We start from the raw sequence: 21412 nt of genomic DNA on the forward strand, positions 1-21412 counted from the left end.
GAAGCAAACTGGAGATTTGCTTCCCAAGCTTGTATACAATTGGTTGTGAGGTGCCTGGTGTGGGTTCTGGGGAACAGAATTCCGCTCATCAGTAAAAACACTGCTGAGCCATCTCTACAGCCTCTGAAATCTTCATCATCGCCATTATTATTACTATGATGATAATGGTGTCACAGTTCTGTAGATTGTGGCAATTCGGTTCATATCCAGCCACCTTGTTTATTATTTATTTATTTTGGATACATTGTCTCAAGCTATAGTCCACCGATCCTCAAGCACTTGGTAACTGATCCTCCTTCCTTGGCTTCCCAGGTCATAGGATCATGGGGTGAACCATCATACTCAGCCATGTTTCCCCAATTCCTGATGAAATGATACATAACATGTACGGATGTTTAGAATGGATGAACAAGAGAGCCTGTTTTGCATAAACTTTTCTTATTGGTTGGTTCTCCTGTTTGGGTTTTCCCAGATAAAATGTAACAGTTTACTTTCTCAAGTCCAATGCTCTGTCGACTCACAGATCTGGCCCGGATGATTGCTATAATCCAACCCCAGAGTAAAGAATTGCTGTTTGGATGTTTTGGTCATCTTAACAAGCTTTTCAGTCCTAGCTGCATCTCCCCCTCCCACCTCCCAGCTCAGCTCAATGCTGCCATCTTTTCGGTTTGGTTGAAAGAGGAAAGAGCCTGGCAGTCTAGGCGCTAAGCTTTTGGAAGTATTAGATGAAGTGCACACTATGGTTTTAAAGTGGGGCCTATTATCAGTTTGTTAATTAAGCAGTTGGACTTTGGGGAGGCAGCGATGGGAGCTGGGCTTAGTCTTTGCCTAGGAGTGTGTCATGATAAAAGCAGTGTCATGGGCAGATAAACTTGGCCAGTGTCTGCAGATCAAATTAGAAGGCTTAGAAGTCTTTAGGGAACTAAGATGACATTCTGGGAGTGATGGAACAAGAGAACGGGCTAATGTGATGATACCAAGATCAGAAATGTTAGGACAGATGCAAGAGGTGTTTGGAGGCAGCAGTGCCCAGCGATAAAAATAAAGATCACACATATGAGATTCATATATAATCTGGAAAATTCTAGAAGATATACTTTGAAAAGAGAAGAATAAACAGGCAACAAGACCAGCCAGGCAGCTCAGTGAGTCAAGGTGCCCACTGTACAAGTGTGAAGACTTTAGTTCTGGCGCCAGAACCCAAGTAAAGGTGGGAAAAGAGGATCAACTTCACAAAGTTTCCCCCTGACCTCCACACATGTTCTGTGTTATGTGCACCCATCATAGCCACCCCCTTGATGATAAATAAACAGGTAAGTTAATTTTAATATATCTTGTTTAATTCAGTATGTAAAAAGCAAGGATGGAAAGATAGGAAAATTAGGGGACATGGGACAGAAGCAAGGGGTGGGGAGTCCCTCACTCTGGAGCCAAGAATGAAAGATTCCAACACAATGGATGACATTTGCCATCAAAAAGACAATCTTCCTTTTACATAGAAATATTTTCAAATTTAAAAGATGGGGCAGGAGGGCTTGCATTTGCTGTTCTTCCAGAGGACCAGAGTTTGGTTCTAGTACCCACATCAGGCTGCTCACAACTGTCTGTAACTCAGTTATAATACCCTCACCTGGTATGCTCACAGACATACACACATACACACACCACCCCCACCAACACACACACGGGGTGGAGGAGGAGAGACACAAAGGCACACATTCTCATGAATGAAAAAAATTTTTTGAAAAAGATTTATTTATTTATTTATTTATTTATTTTCTATGAGTGCACTGTAGCCGTCTTCAGACACACCAGAAGAGGACATCAGATCACATTACAGATGGTTGTGAGCCACCGTGTAGTTGATGGGAACTGAACTCAGTTAAGAGCAGTCAGTGTGCTTAACTGCTGAGCCAACAGGTCTCTCCAGCCCCTCATAAATGAAATCTCAAAAAAAGTAACATCCACAAAGTGAAGTCTTCAAAAGTCTTTCAATGAACTCTGATTCTGCTTCATATAGGCTTATCCTGAAGTTCTTTTCTGCGCTGTGACCAGCAATCTGGTTTAATATATATATGTGTGTGTGTGCATAATATATATTAAGATAATATATAATGTATAAAATTACAAATATATTATATATAATTTTAATAGATAGTCAACATAAAATTACTTTAAATGTATTTATCTTATTTTTACTTCTGATTGTGTATATGTGACATTGTGGGGGTATCGTGCTGCAGTCACATGTGGACAGAGGATAGCTTTGTGAATTTGGTCTCTTCTTCCACCTCTATGTGGGTTCAGGAGATCAACTCAACTTACTTTTTTTTTGTTTTTTGTTTTTTTGGTTTTGTTGTTGTGTTTTGATAGTCCATCTCACCAGCCCCAATAAAAAAATTATTACTCAGCTAAATTATATTTTATTTTCAAGCACTAGTGTCTAAGCTACAACACTTGTGTGGCAATAATATCTCAAAGCTGCCACCTCCAATTTTACTGTCCCCTAAGCAACATGTAAACTATTTTCATACAAATCTGTATTAATAGAAACCTAGGTTTAGTTTATGTAAAAGCTCTGTGTATTTTATGTAAGAAGGGCAGATGGATGCGAAGAAACGAGACACGCTTTGGAACCAGACTCCCTGTACATGGAGGAGAAAGAAGAGGCAGAAACAGTTACAACACGCCAGGGGTTCAAGGGAGAGTCTCAGGTCCTGTGAGGACTCAGTTCAAAGTGATGCAGGAATATTCAGACAGAAATACTTTGTCTCACCATGAAAACTGACTACTACAATCCAAGCAGGAAGTCAGAAGAGGAACCGGATTGGCAGGCGCCCGGGGCATTAAATAAGTGGCTCTTCTCGGTGGCTTGTGAAGGAGACACCCAAGGCATCGCCGTGACAACTAAGTAATTCTTATTTTTCAAAAGCCCTGTGTTGGCTTAAGCTCCGCACACAGTCTGTCTGAATGTGGTTTGTGGCGGGCCAGGTAATGAATAAGCAGGCCTGCTAGAATGACTCCACCCTGAGAAGAAACCCAAGACGTCCATTCATATAAAAGGCCAAGGAAACAACTATAAATAAACTCACAGGTGCTGAAGATATTGACTGCCAGACTGGATTGCCTTTTTCAAGTTCAAGTTCTGTGTTCTGTGGCACACTCTCTATTTGAATTTGGGGCTTGTAACACCCTAATCCTTCTCTTCCCCCCCCCTCAACCCCTCCCATTCTCTTTGTTTCTTGGTTTCTTTGTTTCTCTTTCTTTCATGGCTAATCTTGGTTGTCAACACACCTGGGAACAGAAAACCTCAATTGCCTCCTCAGATTAGTTTTCATGTCTAATTGATGGAGGAGGGAATCTAGCCAGCCCACCGTGGGCAGCACAATCCCTATGTAGATGGATCCAGTGTACATAGAAAGGTAGCTGACCGTGAGCTTCAGAACAAGTGTTTGCCTATGCTTCATGGTTCCTGCTTCAGGCTCCTGCCTTGGCTTCTTTCAACCATTGTTTGTGGCCTGGAAGCGGAAGCCAAAGCAACTTTTCTTTCCCAAGTTGCTTCCGGTCACAGTATTTATCATAGTAATAGAAACCACACTAGAACACTTGCTTTTTCAGACACAGTCTCACAGGAGCCTAGCCTGGCCTTGAACATACTACATAGCTGAGACTGATCTTGAACGCTTGATCCCTTTGCCTCCATATCTTAACTTCTGGGATTACGGATATGCACCCAGCTTCTAAGCCACATTCTTGCAACAAGTTCACTACCAAATAATGCAAAAAGTATCAGAGGAGAAAAATATGATTTTACTGCAATGGGAATAAGGTGTGCTCATTATCGTCTTCCAGGTAAGACCTCTCAACAGCTGTCCTTTTCACAAATAGATTCACTATATCAGGGAAATGGCAAGTTTCCCAGGGAACAAAGCCAGGTTCTGGGAATTAAATGTCATTGGTAATACAAGATTGTGGACCTCTACTTGCCTAATGGGGACACTTCTTATCTGGGTAATGAGCAGGCTTTAATTGTAAGATGCTGATTAGGGTCTGCATGGGGCCATTAACAGGGAAGTTGGAAATGAGACAGACATCCTGTCTGACGCAAGCCTCCGGTCAACTAATATGGTTGCCCATGCCACCCAGCTGCCACTAATTAGAGTAACTACCGGGTGAACAAGCTCCTGTCTTCTTTTTATAAAATCCATTCTATTTTTATAAAACCAAGCCACAGTAAATTTCCTTTCTCTTTATTACTGTGTTCCAATAACCAGAAGGGGACCTGAGAAACTTGGACCCTAGCGGGCCAGTCTCTGGAGACTTGGCACAGAGGCAAAGATGGAAAGAGCTCAGGCCGTGAAGGCAGGGTGAGAGGAGGAAGAAGGAAGGTTATGTCTCTACAGGGAGAGAGCTGAAGGAGTCAGCCTGACCTTCCAGAGCACAGGGGAGGGGTTGGCTGCACAGCGACTTCTGGGAAAGGAGATAAATTGGCCTGAATTGCAAACAGGAAGCATTTGGAATGGTTGAGCAAAATGCACAGTTGGGCTTTTCTGGTTTTCCAATCTATGCAGTCTGTGTGAGGTAGCATGGTGGAACTGAACAAATGCACCCAATTGGAGACGTTTCTTCTGCATTAATTTTTATCTCTTTATTTATAAATTGTATTTGTGTGTGTGTGATATTGTGTGTTTGTGTGTATGTGTGATATTGTGTGCATGTGTGTGATATTGTGTGGGTGTGATATTGTGTGCATGTGTGTGATGTTGTGGGTGTGGTATTGTGTGCATGTGTGTGATATTGTGTGTGCGTGATATTGTGTGTGTTTGTGTGTGATATTGTATGCATGTGTATGATATTGTGGGTGTGATATTGTATGTGTGATATTGTGTGTGTGTGTGTGTGTGTATGTGTTTGTGACAGTGTGTGGTGGAGAGGGCATACTGATGCCACAGCACCCACATGGAGGTAAGAGGGCAACGCTGTAGGGTTTTCTCCTTTCATCATTACTTGGGTTTTGGGAATAGAATGTAGGTCTCCAGGTTTGCCTAGCAAGGGTCTTTGCCTCGAGCCAGCCATCTTGCTGGCCCCATCTCTTGATTTATTTGTAAAAAGTGAAAGGACAGGGAGCTTGTGAGGCAGTTCAAAGGGTAAAGGTACTTTTGCTCACCAAGGCCCCCATAGTGGAAGGAGGACAGACACTTCAGCAGATCCTCCCCCCCCCCACCATGTCTGTGAAACCCAGGCACACCCGGTCACTACCACCCAACCCCACAAATGAATAAATGATATCTGAAGGGCCAGGAAGAAATGCCAGCAAGCACCCTGACGTTCTTCAACTTGAATAGTTCTTCTTAAGAGAGTGAAACTGGGTTAGGGAGATAGTTCAGTTAGTAAGCTTGCCTCACAAGCAAGAGTTTGGTCCTCAGAACTTACATCGAAAAGACAGAGGTGATACTGTGAGCTTCTATTCCCAGCCCTGTGCTGGCAGAGATAGGTAGATCCCTGGGGGGTGGGGGTGGGGGCAGGGGGCTCTCTAGCCTGCTACCGAACCTAATTGGGAAGTTCCAAGCCATGAGAGACCCTTTCTCAAAACAAGGTGAATGGTGCCTGAGGGATGACAGCTGAGGCTGAGTTTTGGTCTCCCCCAGCCCCACACGTATATGTCTAACCTGCACACAGGCACACATGCATGCACACATTCATGTAGAACACATGCACGTGTGGGAACTAGGAATGATGCTGTGTGCTTATAATTCCAGCTCTGGGGATATGAAGGCAGGTGGATCGGAAGTTCAAGGCCATTCATTATCTGCCACAGAGAAACAAAACAGGCAGGGGATGTACCTCTGTTGGTAGGGTGCTTACCCAGTGGGCATGAACCCCAAGTTAGTCCCCAGAATAGCGTGAGACTGACATAGTGGTGCAGATCAGCAACCCTAGCATTTGGGCACTTGGGAGGCTTAAGGTTAAAAATACACTTAGCATCTTAGCCTGTGCTCCATCTGCACAGAGACAGGAGGCAAGAGGTGAGACAGATAGTCAGGATGACATAAGCTAAGCACAAGCAGGAAGCTCCAAGGAGACACAGTTTTCCAAAAGGAAACCAATGTACTACGGTGACTGACTAGCCAAGAGACTTTAAAACACTTGTTTCCGGGCCATGGGTTAACCTGGGCTTCTGGGTGAGCCTGGGATAGCTGATAAATAGTATTTAAACAACGAACTTTGGGAGCTGGGGTTATGTCCCAGTTGGTAGAGTGTTTGCTTAGGATACATGACATCCTGGCTTCAATTTTCACCACCATGAAAGCTAGTGGGCACATGTTCTGTAATCTCAGTACCCAGGAAGTAAGGGTGCGAGGGTGAGGAGTTTAGGTGAGCCTTGGCTACAGAGTGAATTCAAAGCTAGTCTAGACTAAATGAGACCCTGTCCCAATAAAAACACAACAAATCAAAAGAAACCAGGTTCTGTCTTATTTTTGTGAAAGGTTTCCTCTCAGTCCACCACCCTGAAATTGGTTGGGTGGAGGTGACAAGAATGGAGAGCTTCAGCCGGTTGTGGTGGTGCACGCTTTAATCCCAGCACTTGGGAGGCAGAGGCAGGCGGATTTCTGAGTTCGAGGCCAGCCTGGTCTACAAAGTGAGTTCCAGGCTATACAAAGAAACCCTGTCTCAAAAAGAGAGAGAGAGAGAGAGAGAGAGAGAGAGAGAGAGAGAGAGAGAGAGAGAGAGCTTCTTGGCGGACAGCGCCATCTAGTGATACGACCCGATATTTAGTTCCATGCTGATGGAGTGGACCTCCTTATGGAGATCAGCTTGATGTCAAAGTCCTGCAAGAAGAGACCTGAAGACATTATCTTGTTCTTTTTTTTTTTTTAAGATTTATTTATTTTATGTATATGAGTACACTATAGCTGTCTTCAGACACACCAGAAGAGGGCATTGGATCCCATTACAGATGGATGTGAGCCACCATATCGTTGCTGAAAATTGAACTCAGGACCTCTAGAAGAGCAGTTGGTGCTCTTAACCACCATACCATCTCTCCAGTCCCCATCTCTTGCTCTTTTAAAATCTATTTTCTTTATGTCAGCGTGAAATACGCTCACTTCTTTCGCCACTTTCTTGTAGGAGAAGAAGTTTGGAAGGTGTCTGCCTATTTAGTCAAGAGCTTGGGTCTTACTGAGTGTTCTTTTTGAGCCAACCATTGCTCTAGGTCCTGGGGATAAATCACTGTATAAAAATAAAAATAAAAAACTCCAAGCTGACATAACTAGACAGACAATGGACTCGGGAAATAAAGTAGGTGCTGCCTTAGATACTGGCCTAAGGACACAAAGGGAAAGGTTGGGGATTGGTAGGGATACAGTGTTGTTTTTTTTTTTTTTCCTTAGAAATAGAAATAGAAAGTTCCATTTGATAAAAGAACAAGAGGGAGAAGGAAGTGGCTTTTGCAGTCGTGAAAGATAGGAAGCATTTGGAGCCAAAGTGCTCATAGCAGAGCAAAGAAACATGGTGTCGGGCAGAAAGGGAAGTAAGAAAAAGGACCAGGTAGCTCTTGTGTGGTGGGAGGTGAGAAACCTTTAATAGTTTAATTTGTTTTATTGTTTATTATAATATTATTATTATTAATCGTTGAGACAGGGTTTCACGTATTTCAGCCTGGCCTTGAACTTGCTATGTAGCTTAGAATGTCCTTGAATTCTGATCTTCCTGTTGCCACACATGTTGGGATCACACGTGAGCATTTACTATCCCTGGTTTATGAGCTCCTGGGGCTCGAACCTAGGACACTCTGCATATCAGGCAAGCACTCTACCACCGGAGCTACACCCAGCTCTTTCATTTATATTTGCTGTGTTGAAAAGAAATCGAAAGTCTTGGGGAATTCACAATTCACTTCAGCCCTTTAAAAGCCCTGGGAAGCAGACTGCACCGGCCTTGACAGTCAACAACAAGGCCACTGAGGCCTAAATTCAGCTGCTCAGGAGGGTGTTTAAGTCAAGGCCCAGCGGCAGCTGTGAAATAGCATCAAATGACTCACTCCGGATGGATGCCCTTCCCAGACCCAAGCTTCTCCCGCTTCCTGATTTCTGAGATGCCAACTCTTAAACCACCTGCCTCTCGCCACAGTCTATCCTGGTGTGATTCCAGCTCTTTCTACCCTTTGCTGATAGAATCATTTAACATGAACCTGGCTAAGAGTTTTCTCACACTCTTTTACCAAGATGCCTCGTGGTTCCTTTGTGGGGTGCGTTCTCCTGTAGATGTAATCTAATAGAACGAGCAGAGCTCAGTATGCCACACACCTAAGCTCGAGAAAAGCCAGGTGAAACAATTCCTTCCTACTGTAAAATCCTGTAGCTTAGTTGAGATGTTTTGTGTGCCAATTAGAAAAGTCTGTTAGTTACAAAAAGAATGACGACTATATTGACCAATATTTTATAATAGAAAGAATGGATTATTTTTTTGTGAGTTGCACTATGCCTGTCTGGTCCCTCACCAGGTTTACATTTTTCACTTACTGTTTGGCTGTCTTGACTTGACTAAAAGCTTAAAATAAGTCCCCATGTCTACCTTGCAAGCCAGGACCTCCCTTGTACCAGCAGGAGATCAGAAAAGGTCTGTCTGGGCGGAGCCCCTGAACTCATCTGCAGGATACCACAGCCCTAATGACTTCAGAAGGAGACACAGCTCAGCAATGTGGTTATCCAAATTTCACCTGCCCTTCCTCCTGCCGTTCATAGGTCATTCAGCCCCTCTTAGTAGACTTTCCCAGTGATCATTGGAAGGAGGACCCTGCAAGTGGTGTATAGAGGGTCTGTCTGTTGTGGATACTTAACGCTAGAATCTTCAGCTAAAGTAGTCAGATTATGACTCAGAGCCTCATTACTGCCATCTGCTGGTGTCCACTGTGACAACACTAGAGATTTCTTCTCTGGATCATCACATGTATCCAATCATGTATACATTTTTCTATCTTATGTTAAAGTGGTGAATCACACCAAATGATTTTTTTTAACTGAGGTGAAGTTTGCACTGAGTTATCTGTTCAAGTGAAGGACCCCCTAGAGTTTCATACATTTACAATTCCTGAGCACATTACTCAAAAGGACTGGAGAAGTTGTAGCTCAGTGGTAGAGTGTTTGCCTAATGTGCAAAAGGTCCCGGGGTTCAATTCCTATGATGGGAAAAGCAAGCACAAATTATATCCCTCAGAAGAAAACCTAGAGCTAGTGAGCATTGCTCAGCAGATAAAGGCACTTGCACCAGTAGACAGACCTGGGTTTTGATTTTTTGAGACCCACATGGTAGAAGGAGAGAACCAACTCCTGAAACTTTGACTTTCACTTGGATGCACTGCAGGGGCACATCTCCCCTTACCATGGACAGCCAGCCATTAAGCAATTATTTCCTCCCTTCCTCCCTAGCCTCCCCTGACCCCCAGGCCGCTGGGATGCCTTCTGCTTCTATGGTTTACCTATTTTAGAATATTTTTAAAAAGTAATTTAAATAAAACATTATTTGCGTATGTGAGTGCTTTGCCTGCACGTACAGCCGTGTGACAAGCACATGCCTGGGTGCACTTGGGGGTCAGAAGGGGGTATCTGATCCCCTGGAACTGGAGTAACAGACCGTTGTGAGTTGTTCGGTATGGGTGTTAGCACCCAGTCTCGGGTCCTCTGCAAGAGCCATGCATACTCTTAACCACTGAGCCATCTTTCCATCCTTACTATCGTATTTTCTCAGACAGGGTCTCTCACTGAACTCGGAGCTCATGGATTTGGCTGGACCGGTTGGCCAGTGAAGCCTCAGCATCCTCCTGTCTCTTCCTCTCCAGACCCGAGTTTACAGATGAGACCCGCGGGGCTTAGCTTTAATTATTTCTAAATTATTTTTTAATATACATATATCTGACATCTGAAATGAGGTCCTCACGCTTGTCAACTGAGCCACCACCCCAGGCTCGGTCCCTTTCATTTTTACGTATTTATTCTCTTGCTAAAATTCCTCAGTATGCCACCAGATCTTCAGATAAAAGAGGACATGATGTCATTCAAGCTAGGCTCAGCTGGGGGCAGCTTATCAGGCCGGAGAACAGAGCCAGTCACATCCATGATACAGAAAGATCACCACTTCCGTACACCGGAAGCTTTGCTCTCCTGAAGACCTGGAGTGACATCAGAAGCCCCGTCTAGGAGGCAGCTGGTGCCGGACTCTGGGGCTTAGGGTAGGGCAATGTTTGGGATCAGAAGCCCTGGAAATGATTGTAATCTGAGCCGTAGGGGCTGAAGTTGGGAGGGGAGGGGCGATGCAATGGAAAAATGTGTCAGCTGGCGAAGAACTGGGAAGCGGTGTTTGATTTGAGTATCCTTTTAATTTTAGAAACACTATCAGGAAGGAGGCTGCCTTGTGAGTTGAGCCGCCTGCACCGGCTCTAAATCACACGTCGCCGATGAGTGTAGATCCTTGTTATAAATGGAAACGTGGACTGGCAGGTCCTTACTGACTGTAACTGAGGGTCTGGCTAACGTCAGTACCTAGAATGTTCGGGATCTAGTTTCCTTATGAAGTATAAATACATACAAGGGATACAAAGTTATTTGTTCTCTTCAAAAATAAGACCACTTTTACTGTGGCAGAGCTGAAGTGGATCCAGCTAGGAATGCTTTTTGGTATATGTATGATTTAGTAATTATAGATGTATAATGTATGTCTATTTGTAGAACATTAGCCCCAGAGACCGCTAAGTGCTTTCAAGAAAAGCACCAGGTAGAGCAAGCATTGTCTCAAACACATTCCAAGCTGGCGCCTTCCTAGGTTCCAGCTTTCCTCTCCCTTCTCCAGAGATTTGCTCAGCCTCTACCTGCACGTGGCCCCGAGTGACCCGCTCTCTGGAATGTTCTGTGTGCCTCTGACTCTCAATTCCAGGAGCTTTCAACACACACACACTTCTGCTGTCATTCCTGGTGGATCACTTGAGCCTGGGGCCTTGAAGGAATCTGGTTTCAAGGGGGTCTTGAGATGGTGGGAGAACTGCCATTTGAAAAAGAGACCGGTCATTGATTTGTCTTATCGGTGGGATGTTCTATCCTTCTGTCCTCCCAATTCATGACTATGGTGTATAATATTACATCCATTTGAAGTGAAATGTGCAGTTTCCCATGACTATATAGTCCTTTGTCCTTCCATTCCAGGTAATTTGGTTACATTAGCCCGTGCATTTACTTCAAGGCTGATTATAAATAACCTGAAATGTCTTGCATACAGTCTCCTCCCTCTCAAAGGCCAATTCTGCTAGGCTAGGGTTTGCTGTAGATTCTCTCTTCCCAGAACAATGCCTGACCTCAGAGTAAGTGCTTATGACCGCCTCACTGGCTGACTACCTATGACAGAATTGGTAATTTAAATGTAATAAAAACCTCTGCTCCAAGCCCAGGGAGATGGCTCAGCGGATTGAAACACTTTACTTCCCAGGTAAGGATCCCCAGGACCCATGAGGTAAAAGAAAGAGCCGACTCCCTCACATATTCCTCTGATCTTTGCACATTATGCCATGACAGCACACAGACACAGACACACACACACACACACACACACAGACACACACACACACTATTCTTTAAAAAAAAAAACTTAGTTGCTTTTATTCTCAAAAATATGTGTGTGTGCTGTTTGTGTGTACGCATGGTCTCATGTGTGGGGCACACGTGTGTGTGTGTGTGTGTGTGCATGTATCTGTAAGCACAAGATTGGCATTGTCTGTGCTCTTCCTTGTCCTCTTATTCACTGAGCCAAGGTCTTTCAATTGAATCCAGATCTGGCCAATACAGCTATTCTAGCTTGCCAGTTTTCTCCAAAATCCCTTCTTCCATCTTTCCAAACACTGGAATTACAGGCAGGTTATCACATCTACCCATCACTTATATGGGTGCCGGGGATTCTTGCCCCCACTGGTGTTAAACACTGAACCATCTCCCTTACCCGCCATGTAACCCTTGTGGTGGTTTGAAAGGGAATGCCTCCCCCTCTCTCATAGACTCATATATTTAAATGCTTGGTCCCTGTTTAGTGGAACTGTTTGGGAAGGATTTGGAGTTACAGCCTTGCTGGAGTGGATGTGGCCTTGTTGGAAGAGGTGTGTCACTGGGGGTGGGCTTTGAGGTTTCAAAGGTCTAGTCTCCCTCCCTTCCTCCCTCCTCCCCTCCCCTCCCCCTCCCTCCCTCCCTCCCTCCTCCCCTCCCCCTCCCTCCCTCCCTCCCTCCTCCCCTCCCCCTCCCTCCCTCCCTCCCTTCCTTCTCTGCAGCTCTGCAGCTCGGGATGTGAAGCTCTCAGCTACTGCTCTAGCACCACGCCTGTCTGCTTTCCTCCATGGTGATCATGGACTAACCCTGTAAAACTGTAAGCCAGCCCCCAGTTAAATGCTTTCTTTTATAAGAGTTGTCTTGGTCATGATGTTTCTTCCCAGCAACAGAACAGCAAGACATCCTCTCTATTTACGCATTTAGTGTGTGTGCATGTGTCTGCACTATTTGTGTGCAAATATATGCTCACGCATGCAATAGCATGTGCATGGAAGTCAGAGGACCGCTTTTAGGCACCAAGTCTGTCCTTTCACTGTGTGGATTCCAGGGCTCAAACTCAGAATTCAGGTCACCAGGTCGTGGCAGGTGCCTTTACCCTGAGCCATTTCACGCACTCCTATTGTCTCTCGTAAACAATGATCTTGTCTAAGCTTCACCAGCCTGATTGCCAAATGTCACTTAATTATATTAGTGCCCCGCAAAGTTCTTGGATCCTTGCTTGCTCTTAAATACCACTGAGAACTCCATAGAGCTGTTTGTGGGTACTGTCACTGGTCAGTGAAACAGTAAAGCTGAACATGGTCTAGTATATTCGTCAACTCATTTAAGTAACAACAAACCTACTGTGTGTTAATATTAATAGCATAATTTTATTTCTGTTTCCAAAGTAGAGAGAAACATCAATTAACATTTTTGCATATCCTTAACTTCTATGTATGTATCTATATATGTATCTATGTATGTATCTATGTATGTATCTATGTATGTATCTATGTATCTATGTATGTATCTATGTATCTATGTATCTATGTATCTATGTATCTATGTATCTATGTATCTATGTATCTATGTATCTATGTATCTATCTATCTATCTATCTATCTATCTATCTATCTATCTATCTATCTATCTATCTATCTATCTATCCTGTGTGCTTGTGCACATGAGCACTGAGAGGCCAGAGGATATTTTTAGCATTTCCTTCTCTTTTTCCATATACAGCACGGGAGCTCTGGGTTGGAGCTCAGGTCATCAGACTTCACAGCAAGCATGTTGACCCACCGACCCTCGCATATCTCTGTAAAGCATGGCCTAATAGACTTCAGATGGCTTCTCACATTTGTCTCTCTGCCTGCAACAGTCGGGTGTGAAAGGGCAAGAGTGACAAAGGCAAACACCCTCTCAGCTTACTTCGCAGAGTGCTTTGAGTTCATGGATGCCTCTAGAAATCCCTTGGGTAGCCCCAGAGAGCCTTGAAAACCACACCGGGAACAAATGACTGACATAGGCAGAGAGGAGTCATTGTGTGCTCTGGAAATACATAGTGTATTTCTCTCTGCAGTGCCCTTTACTGCTTAGTACTAAAATATGTTTGTATTCTTCAAGATGGCCAAAGGTGGCCAGGATGCTTAGTAAATAATGGACAAATGAATCAAAAATCATGAATCTGCTATGTTCATACAAATGCATCCACACACAAAGAAAAACCACAGTAATACATATGCATCTTAGGGTTGGTGAGATGGGTTCACTGGAAGATGCTTGCTGCCAAGTTTACCAACATGAATTCGATTCCTGGGATTCTATGATGGGTTGAGTAGGTACGGCCCCCATAGACTTGTAGGTTTGGATGCTTAACCCATAGGTTGTGGCACTATTAGGAGATGTGGCCTTGTTGGAGTACCGTGCTCTTGTTTGAAGAAGTGTGTCGTTGTGGGAGTGGGCTTGGAGGTCTCCTACACCCAATGTGGCACACAATCTACTTCTGCTGCCTGCAGATCAAGATGTAGAGCTCTCAGCTACCCCTCCAGCACCATGTCTGCCTGCCTGCCACCATGTTTCCCACCATGATGATAATGGACTAAACCTCTGAACTGTAAGCCAGCCCCAAGTGAATGTTTTCCTTTATAAGAGTTGCTGTGGTCATGGTGTCTCTTCACAGCAATGAAACACAAACTAAGATTCAGGTGTGGTTTTCCATAGTCTCTGGCGGATGTAGGGTTATTGGTCCTGCGTTTGTCTGCTTCGCCACAGGGCTCAGCCACTCAGGGAGACAGGATGCTGGAAGTTGACTGCACTTTTGGGTGAGTGTCGGGCTGTGGGGAAGCCAGAGGACACCACCAGGGACGAGGAAGCATAGACTGAGGCTGGGACAGCCCGAGCTGGCTCAGGGGCTCCCTGGGCCTGCAAGGCGGCCGGGACCATCTGGTTCTTTGGCTCTCACACACCTAGGCACCGCTGGGAGTAGCAGAAGAGCTGAGTGGGGGCCCCCCGGGGCTGAATCTGTCCCAGGGCCGGAGGGGCAGCTCTGGTTGAATCCCACAGGGAGAATTCTTGGTTTTTTGGGTGGCTGGCTTGAGCTTGGGCTTAGTGACAGTCGTGGCTGGGAGCGCAGAAAGGCTTTCAACGAGAGACAGGATGGTGGCTCAATAGGCAACGGCCTCCTCCATGGCGGATTCCAATGAAAAGAGTCAGTCCATGGTTTTAAGGCATTTATTGCCATGGCGGAAAGGAGATGAATAAAACCGTACCCCACTTCTCAGGGCAGCCTGAGGTTAAATGCCTTCTGCAGGGAGGAGTGTCTGGGAAGGAACACTTATTGGCTAAGCCTCCAGGCCTTTAGGTACCTCATTAAAATGGAGATCTGTCTTTAGTCTACAACGTGACCTGTGGTCATGTCCTCTATCTGTGGAGGGGTTTGGGGCATTGCTCTTATGTGACTGATGGCCACAAATCTATGGAGGGCTGCGGCCTCATGCCAGAAGCTCAGAAAACTGGACTAAGGGCTGGAGAGGGGGCTCAGTGGTTAAAAGCAGTTACTGTTTGTTTGTTTGTTTGTTTTGTTTTGTTTTGTTTTGTTTTGTTTTGTTTTGTTTTGTTTTGTTTTTTTCCCCCAGAGGACCCAGGTTCAAGTCTCAGAAATCACATAGCCGCTTATAGTTTTCTATAATTCCAGTTCCAGGGCCCTAATGCCCTCTTCTGGCCTCTACGGGCACTGCATTCACACAGTACACTTAACAGTCATTTAGGCAAACTCTGAGAGGGAAAATATGATAAATCTTAAAAACCACTGAATAATCTGTGCAAGAATACAAGGTCCGAAGTGAGAGTGGTGGCTGCTTCAAGCCACCGCTCCTTTACTCAGTCAGATGCATTGGTTATTTTTATTGTCAACCTGACACAGCTAGTGCCACATGAAAAGGAGGAACCTTGATTGAAGAGTTGTCTGAACCAGATTGCTAGGTCAGATGTCTGTGGGGGGTTGTGTTGGTTGGTGAAAGGCAGAGCCCACTGTGAGCAGCACCATCCCTTAGGCAGGTTAGGGGTCTGGGCTGTATAAAAAGGAGCTGAGCGAGCCAGAAGGAGCCCTTTCTCTGCTCCTCACTCGCCTGGTTTATCAACATCCTTTTCTGACTTGGAGCACAAAAGAGAGATAAAAAGAAGGGGGTGGTGTCTTTGCCTTTCAGGGTGTATGGCAAATGCTTCCAAGAGCCTGACCTTCCCAGGGGCCCATATCTGATCATCTCAGGGTTCCCATGTCCCCTAGTCACACTGCCTTCTGATATGAGTGAAGGGCTGGTAAGCAGGCTTCCGTACCTCTCCCAGTTAGCACCCCTCCCTGAGTGTTTATCAGCTCTTCCATCACTACAACTGAAGCTGAGAAGACATCAACTATTATAGGGAGAAGATTATCTCGGACCCACACTGTCAGACTTACTCTGTTTTTTTTTTTGTTTGTTTGTTTGGTTTTTTTTGGTGGGGGGGTCCATGCTGTGGGAAACACATGACAGGGGAGTAAAACAGACTGAACTCCTGTGACCATCTGGAAGGGTAGGGTCCCAGTGATCTAAAACCTCTCACTAGGTCCCGCCTTTTAAAGGGTCCCCTAATTTCCCAAAGTGCTAACCGAAGAACAAGCCTTTAACACTTACGGGACATTCTCATGTACATTCTGGGGACCTGAACTCTGCTCCTCACACTTGCATGGGAAGTATTTAACGTACTTAACCGTTTCCCTAGCCCCACTGTTAGGATTTTTTTTTTTTAAAGACATGCACATTTTGAACTTAAGAACTTGTTAAAAAGAAAAAAAAGACTCTTAAAGAAAGAAACGCCTATTGACTTAAAATCTTCATGCTCAAGTGATCATTAATAATGTTTTGCTTCTTGCTAATCTCTCAAATATGATTGAGCATATTATAAAATTCATTTTAGATTACATACACCTATATATAGCTTAAGCAGATTCGGTTCAACCAGAAAACGTTGACAAGCTTCCAGATTACAGGCACTAAGTCAGATCAACACTGCTTTTCCCTGATGCTAACTCTGTAGAGGAGGAGGAAGACAGCAGCTGTCATGTGGCCGTTTTTAACAAGGTGAAGTATGCTTCCGAACATGGAGAGACAGACGACGATGCTGACAGGAGGTAATTTCCTGCCTTGGCCACTGTCTGTGTGGACGAAAGTATTCTGAGAGTTGGATAACATACACAGTAATGCCCTAGGGGCCTGCTGATCTCCGGCTGCCTGATATCACACATAGTGAGAAGGCTGGCAGTCAAAATGTAGGACAGCCAGCCTCCGGTCTGTCCCGTGATGGTCAGCAGAGCACCTTGTCAGCCAGCTCCCAGCCAAGGTTTCCCAGTCAGTGCCTTAACAAGAAAAAAAACCAGTACAACACCAACATCTACCCTCTACTCCCAGTTTTCCCATTTGCTTTAATAAGTGAAGAAAACATTTTTTTAAAGTGTCTGTTTTAAATCTGAAAGTACAAGTTGGTCTTATTTCTGTAACATAAGGATGCTTGGTGTTCTAAAGCCAAGTATTTTGTTTTTCTTTCATTAAGTAAATGTTAATGGGTATTTTGCCTGCACGTAAATCTTTGTGTTATATGCATGCAATGTTCTTGGAGGCCAAGAGAGGGCGTCAGATCCCCTGGAACTGGAGTTACAGATGGTGGTGAGCTGCTGTGTGAGTGCTGGGAGCCAAACCCAGAGCCTCTGGACGAACAAGCAGCCTGAGCTCCTAACCAATGAGCTGTCTCTCCACCCTCACACAATACATCTTGTAGTGGGCTGACAGATTTCAAGGGATTTAATGCCAAGAATCTTCAGTCAGATGGTAGTGTGAGGGGACTTCTGTAACCAAATAAAAAGTAACTGCTTAATATTCTGCCAAGGCTGGTGCTGTGGCAAGGGCCTGTTATCCAAGCTACCCAGGAGACACAGGCAGAACAGTGGAAGCCAGAGGACAGCCTGGGAAGCTCAGGGAAGCTCTTGTTTCAAAATAAAAAGTAGGTCAGTGGAAGAGAGCCTGCCTAGAAAGAGCAAGGTCATGGGTTCAGTTCCCAACACAACTAATCGAAACCGAACCAAACGAAAAGAACCTAAAGCAAACAGTGTGTTTACTGGAGACACAGGGAGAGCACTTCCTTGGATTATTCAGGACATTGGCACTCTTGGCACAACGGAGCAATTAAATGGATAAATTAAAATGTCTTAGCTGTCAGCATGAGCTAAAGAAACAATATTCAGCCAGGTATGCTGGTGAATGCCTTTAATCCCAACACTCAGAAGGTAGAGAAGAGGGATCCCTGTGAGTTTGAGATCTACAACTTGGTCTACATAGTAAGTTCCAGGCCAGGGCTACATAGCAGGACCCTAGGAACCGGGTTCCAGGAGGGAGTGAGGGAGGCGGAGTCACAAACCTAGAAACAGACTCTGGAGACCAGCATCAGGATACAGGTACATTGTATTGTGCAGCAGCAAGTGTTTTTATACAGCCTTTGGACCAATGGGGAATCGATGAGAGCTCTGGAGTAGCCAACTACCCCACTGTCACTATGGGGAGGTGCCAGGCTGTCAGCACCCAAAGGAACTTCTGTGCAAGCAGGGGTGGAGAGGTGGGAGGCAGCCACTGCCCAGTTCTCAACCCATTCTGAGGTTCCACCAGTTTGCTGGAATCCTCTATTTTGTGTCACTTGGTATGCCAGTGGACACAGGCACTTGTACTATCAGAGCGATGAAGCCTCCCTCTTATCCTCCAGGTCTCACCTAGGGGTTGTAGCACCCACAGTCCTTACTGATATTTTTAAAAGTTGATTTTAGATTTTGTAAGGAACATGGTTGGTTGCTAGGATTTTTGTTGATGGCCCAACACATTTGTGTATATATGGAGTGATTGGGGTTTTTTTGTTTTTTTTTTGTTTTTCGAGACAGGGCTTCTCTGTGTAGCCCTGGCTGTCCTGGAACTCACTCTGTAGACCAGGCTGGCCTCGAACTCAGAAATCCACCTGCCTCTGCCTCCCGAGTGCTGGGATTAAAGGCGTGAGCCACCACGCCTGGCTTGTGATTGGTTTTGATAAATGTTTTGTCAAGCTTTAAAAAGAATCAGAAGGCATGGGCCGGGCCTATCTTTCATTGAGTAAGACAGGTGGCTCAATAGTTAAGAGCACTGACTGCTCTTCCAGAGGTCCCAAGTTCTGTTCCCAGCATGGACATGGCAGCTCACAGCTGACTCTAAAATCCATTTACAGAAGAATCCAGTGCCCTATTCTGGCCTCCAAGGCAGCACATGGTAAGGTAAGTGCATATCTGCAGGCAAAATACTGATAGATCAAAAAAAAAAAAGTCTTAAAAAGAAAGAATTACAATGACTGAGTGTGCATTCGAGAATCTCTCCATTATCTAGAAAGTCAAGCCTTTAAATTATATTATTCCATGGCTGGAGCCATGGCTCAGTAGTTAAGAGCACTTTCTGCTCTTCTAGGGGACAGGAGATCACCTTCCAGCACCTATGCTGAACAGCTCATAATCACCTCTAACTCCAGCTGGAGGGCATCGATGCCTTCTTCTGGCCTCTGTAGGCACCAGCATACACACGCAATACACTCATACAGACATATAAATTATATGTATATATTTAAATTATTTTGTTCAAACCTTGGATCTCCTTGCTTATGTTTTAGGTTGCTAGGCTGGATGTTGAAAATTATTCAGTCGGGTTGTACATTTTGTGGTCATATTATATTTAGCACTACCAGTTATTTATTTATTTATTTTTATAGGCAGAAGGATTTCGGAATATCTGGTCTGTCATGTTGTAAGAAGTAGAAACCTCCATTTTCTCTCTTTTTTTAATTATAAAAGATACTTTTGGAATAGATAACATGCACATGTGGTTGAAAATTTAAGAACTGAAAGCCACAACACATTAACTACTTTTCTCATCTCGGTAACAAAGTATCTGGTAGAGCTGACTTCAGGGAAGAGGGATTTGCTGAGACTCGGGTTGGAGGAGATGCTCTCCATCAAGGCGAAGAGTCCACGGATCAGTTCACTGTTGCAGGACCAGGTGGCTGAGACTGCCGGCATCTCTACTAATCAGGAAGCAGAGAGTCTGGGTTAGGAGTAAAGCCATGTTATGACCCTTACAACCCACCCTGTGTGACCCACTTCCTCCAGTTATGTTCTTTCACCTAACAGCGCTACAACTTTCTAAAAAAAACGATGCCCCCAGCTAGGGGCCTAGTGCTCAAAAGTATGAGCCTGTGGCAAACATTTTACTTTGAAGACACAAGACACAAAGGGGAAAGTTACCAAGTTGCTACTCTCTCCCAGTTTCACCTATTGCTTCTGAGTTCTTCCAGAGATTTCTACAGATCAGCCCCTACCTACCTTTCTCTGGTCTCTTTCTCTTCCTCCCCTCCTCCTCTTCCTTTAACACAGACATTTCTACACTACATGTGTTGTTCTCTGAACTCTCTCTTATTTTTAATCCCTTAGAAACAGTCAACGAAGAGATGGGCATGGCGGTATGAGCCTGTGATCCCAGTACTTGGGAGATGGAGGCAGGGGAATCAAAAGTTCAAGACAAGCCTGGCCTACATGAGACCCTGTCTCTGACAAAGAAAAGACAAACCGGCGACCTGCCCTGATCACAATATCAGAAATGTTATGTGTTCTTCATATTCTGAGTGCCTGCCTTTTTTTTCCAATTAGGAGAATATCTCTCATGCATCATGGATCATTCACTGCATGAATTATTTATCATATTTGTCGTCTTCATGTTGCTTTGACTGAATGACCTGACAGAAGCGACTTAAACCAGGAAATACTGATTTTGGCTTACAGGTTCAGAGCCTAGTTGCATGGCTACTTGTACTTGGGCAGGAGAACACAGTGGCAGAAACACATGATTATCTATCCATCCATCCATCCATCCATCCATCCATCCATCCATCCATCCATCATCTATCATCTATCTATCTATCTATCTATCTATCTATCTATCTATCTATCTATCTATCTATCTACTGATATGATGTCTTAACTATAGAGCCACCTGCCTCTGCCTCCTGAGTGCTGGAATTAAAGGCATGTGCCACCAGGCCAAGGCTGTATGTGGTTTTAAAACAAATCATATCATATTGTTCCATATGGGACATCTTTGTCTAATACAAAGTCATAACATTTTTTTCCACATCTGCTTTATATTCCTTTGCCTCTTTGTTTTATATGGAGGTCTGTGTTCTAATTTGTTGGCTTTTCTGTGTGAAATGGATCCAGTGCTATTCCAGCATATAGAGATCATCAAGTTGTTGTAGCATCTATTGTTAGAAAGACGTCCTTCCTTATTATGTTACCTTTTTGTTTGTTTTAATTTAATTTCTGATTTATTTTTGTGTGCTCCCATGTGTATAGGTGTCCATGTGTGGGTGAGTGTGTAGAGGCCCAAGGTTAACATCACTTGCCTTCCTTGCTCATTCTCAAGCAGGGTCTACCGATTGAACCCAGGGCCTGCCAGTTCAACTAGTTGAGCTGCACAGTTTGCTCAGGGGATCCCCTGTCTCTGCCTCTGGAGCATTGAGATTCCAGATAGGCTTCCATGCCTACCTGCCATTTGTGTGACATCTAGGGTCTGAACTCAGGTCTTTGTTCTTGCAAGTATGGTCCACCTCTCTAGCCCTTGTCTTTGTTCCTTTGCTAACAACTAAATGCCCACATAAGTGTGGATATGGGGTTTCCATTCAGCTCCTGGATCTATTGGTTTATACTGGTATCAATAGTAGTATGTTTTTTTATTGTTAGGATTTTATGATGGCAT

At 44.5% G+C, this 21412-nt stretch overlaps 1 long non-coding RNA gene across 2 annotated transcripts in view; it reads left to right on the forward strand.

The window, feature by feature from the left end:
* Positions 1 to 664: 664 nt before the first annotated feature.
* Gm11685 overlaps positions 665 to 21412 on the forward strand; it is a 28977-nt gene continuing 8229 nt past the window's right edge. Inside the window, exons 1-2 of one of the 2 annotated variants that reach the window (XR_880280.2) lie at positions 665 to 1313; positions 2597 to 3852. This is a non-coding gene — a long non-coding RNA (predicted gene 11685). Of the gene's footprint in view, positions 1314 to 2596; positions 4619 to 21412 lie in introns of those variants that run through there. The other variant, XR_389102.2, reaches the window with a different exon arrangement.

This window comes from Mus musculus, chromosome 11 (genome assembly GCF_000001635.26).
Source record: "Mus musculus strain C57BL/6J chromosome 11, GRCm38.p6 C57BL/6J".
In the NCBI taxonomy this organism is placed as follows: Eukaryota; Metazoa; Chordata; class Mammalia; order Rodentia; family Muridae; genus Mus; species Mus musculus.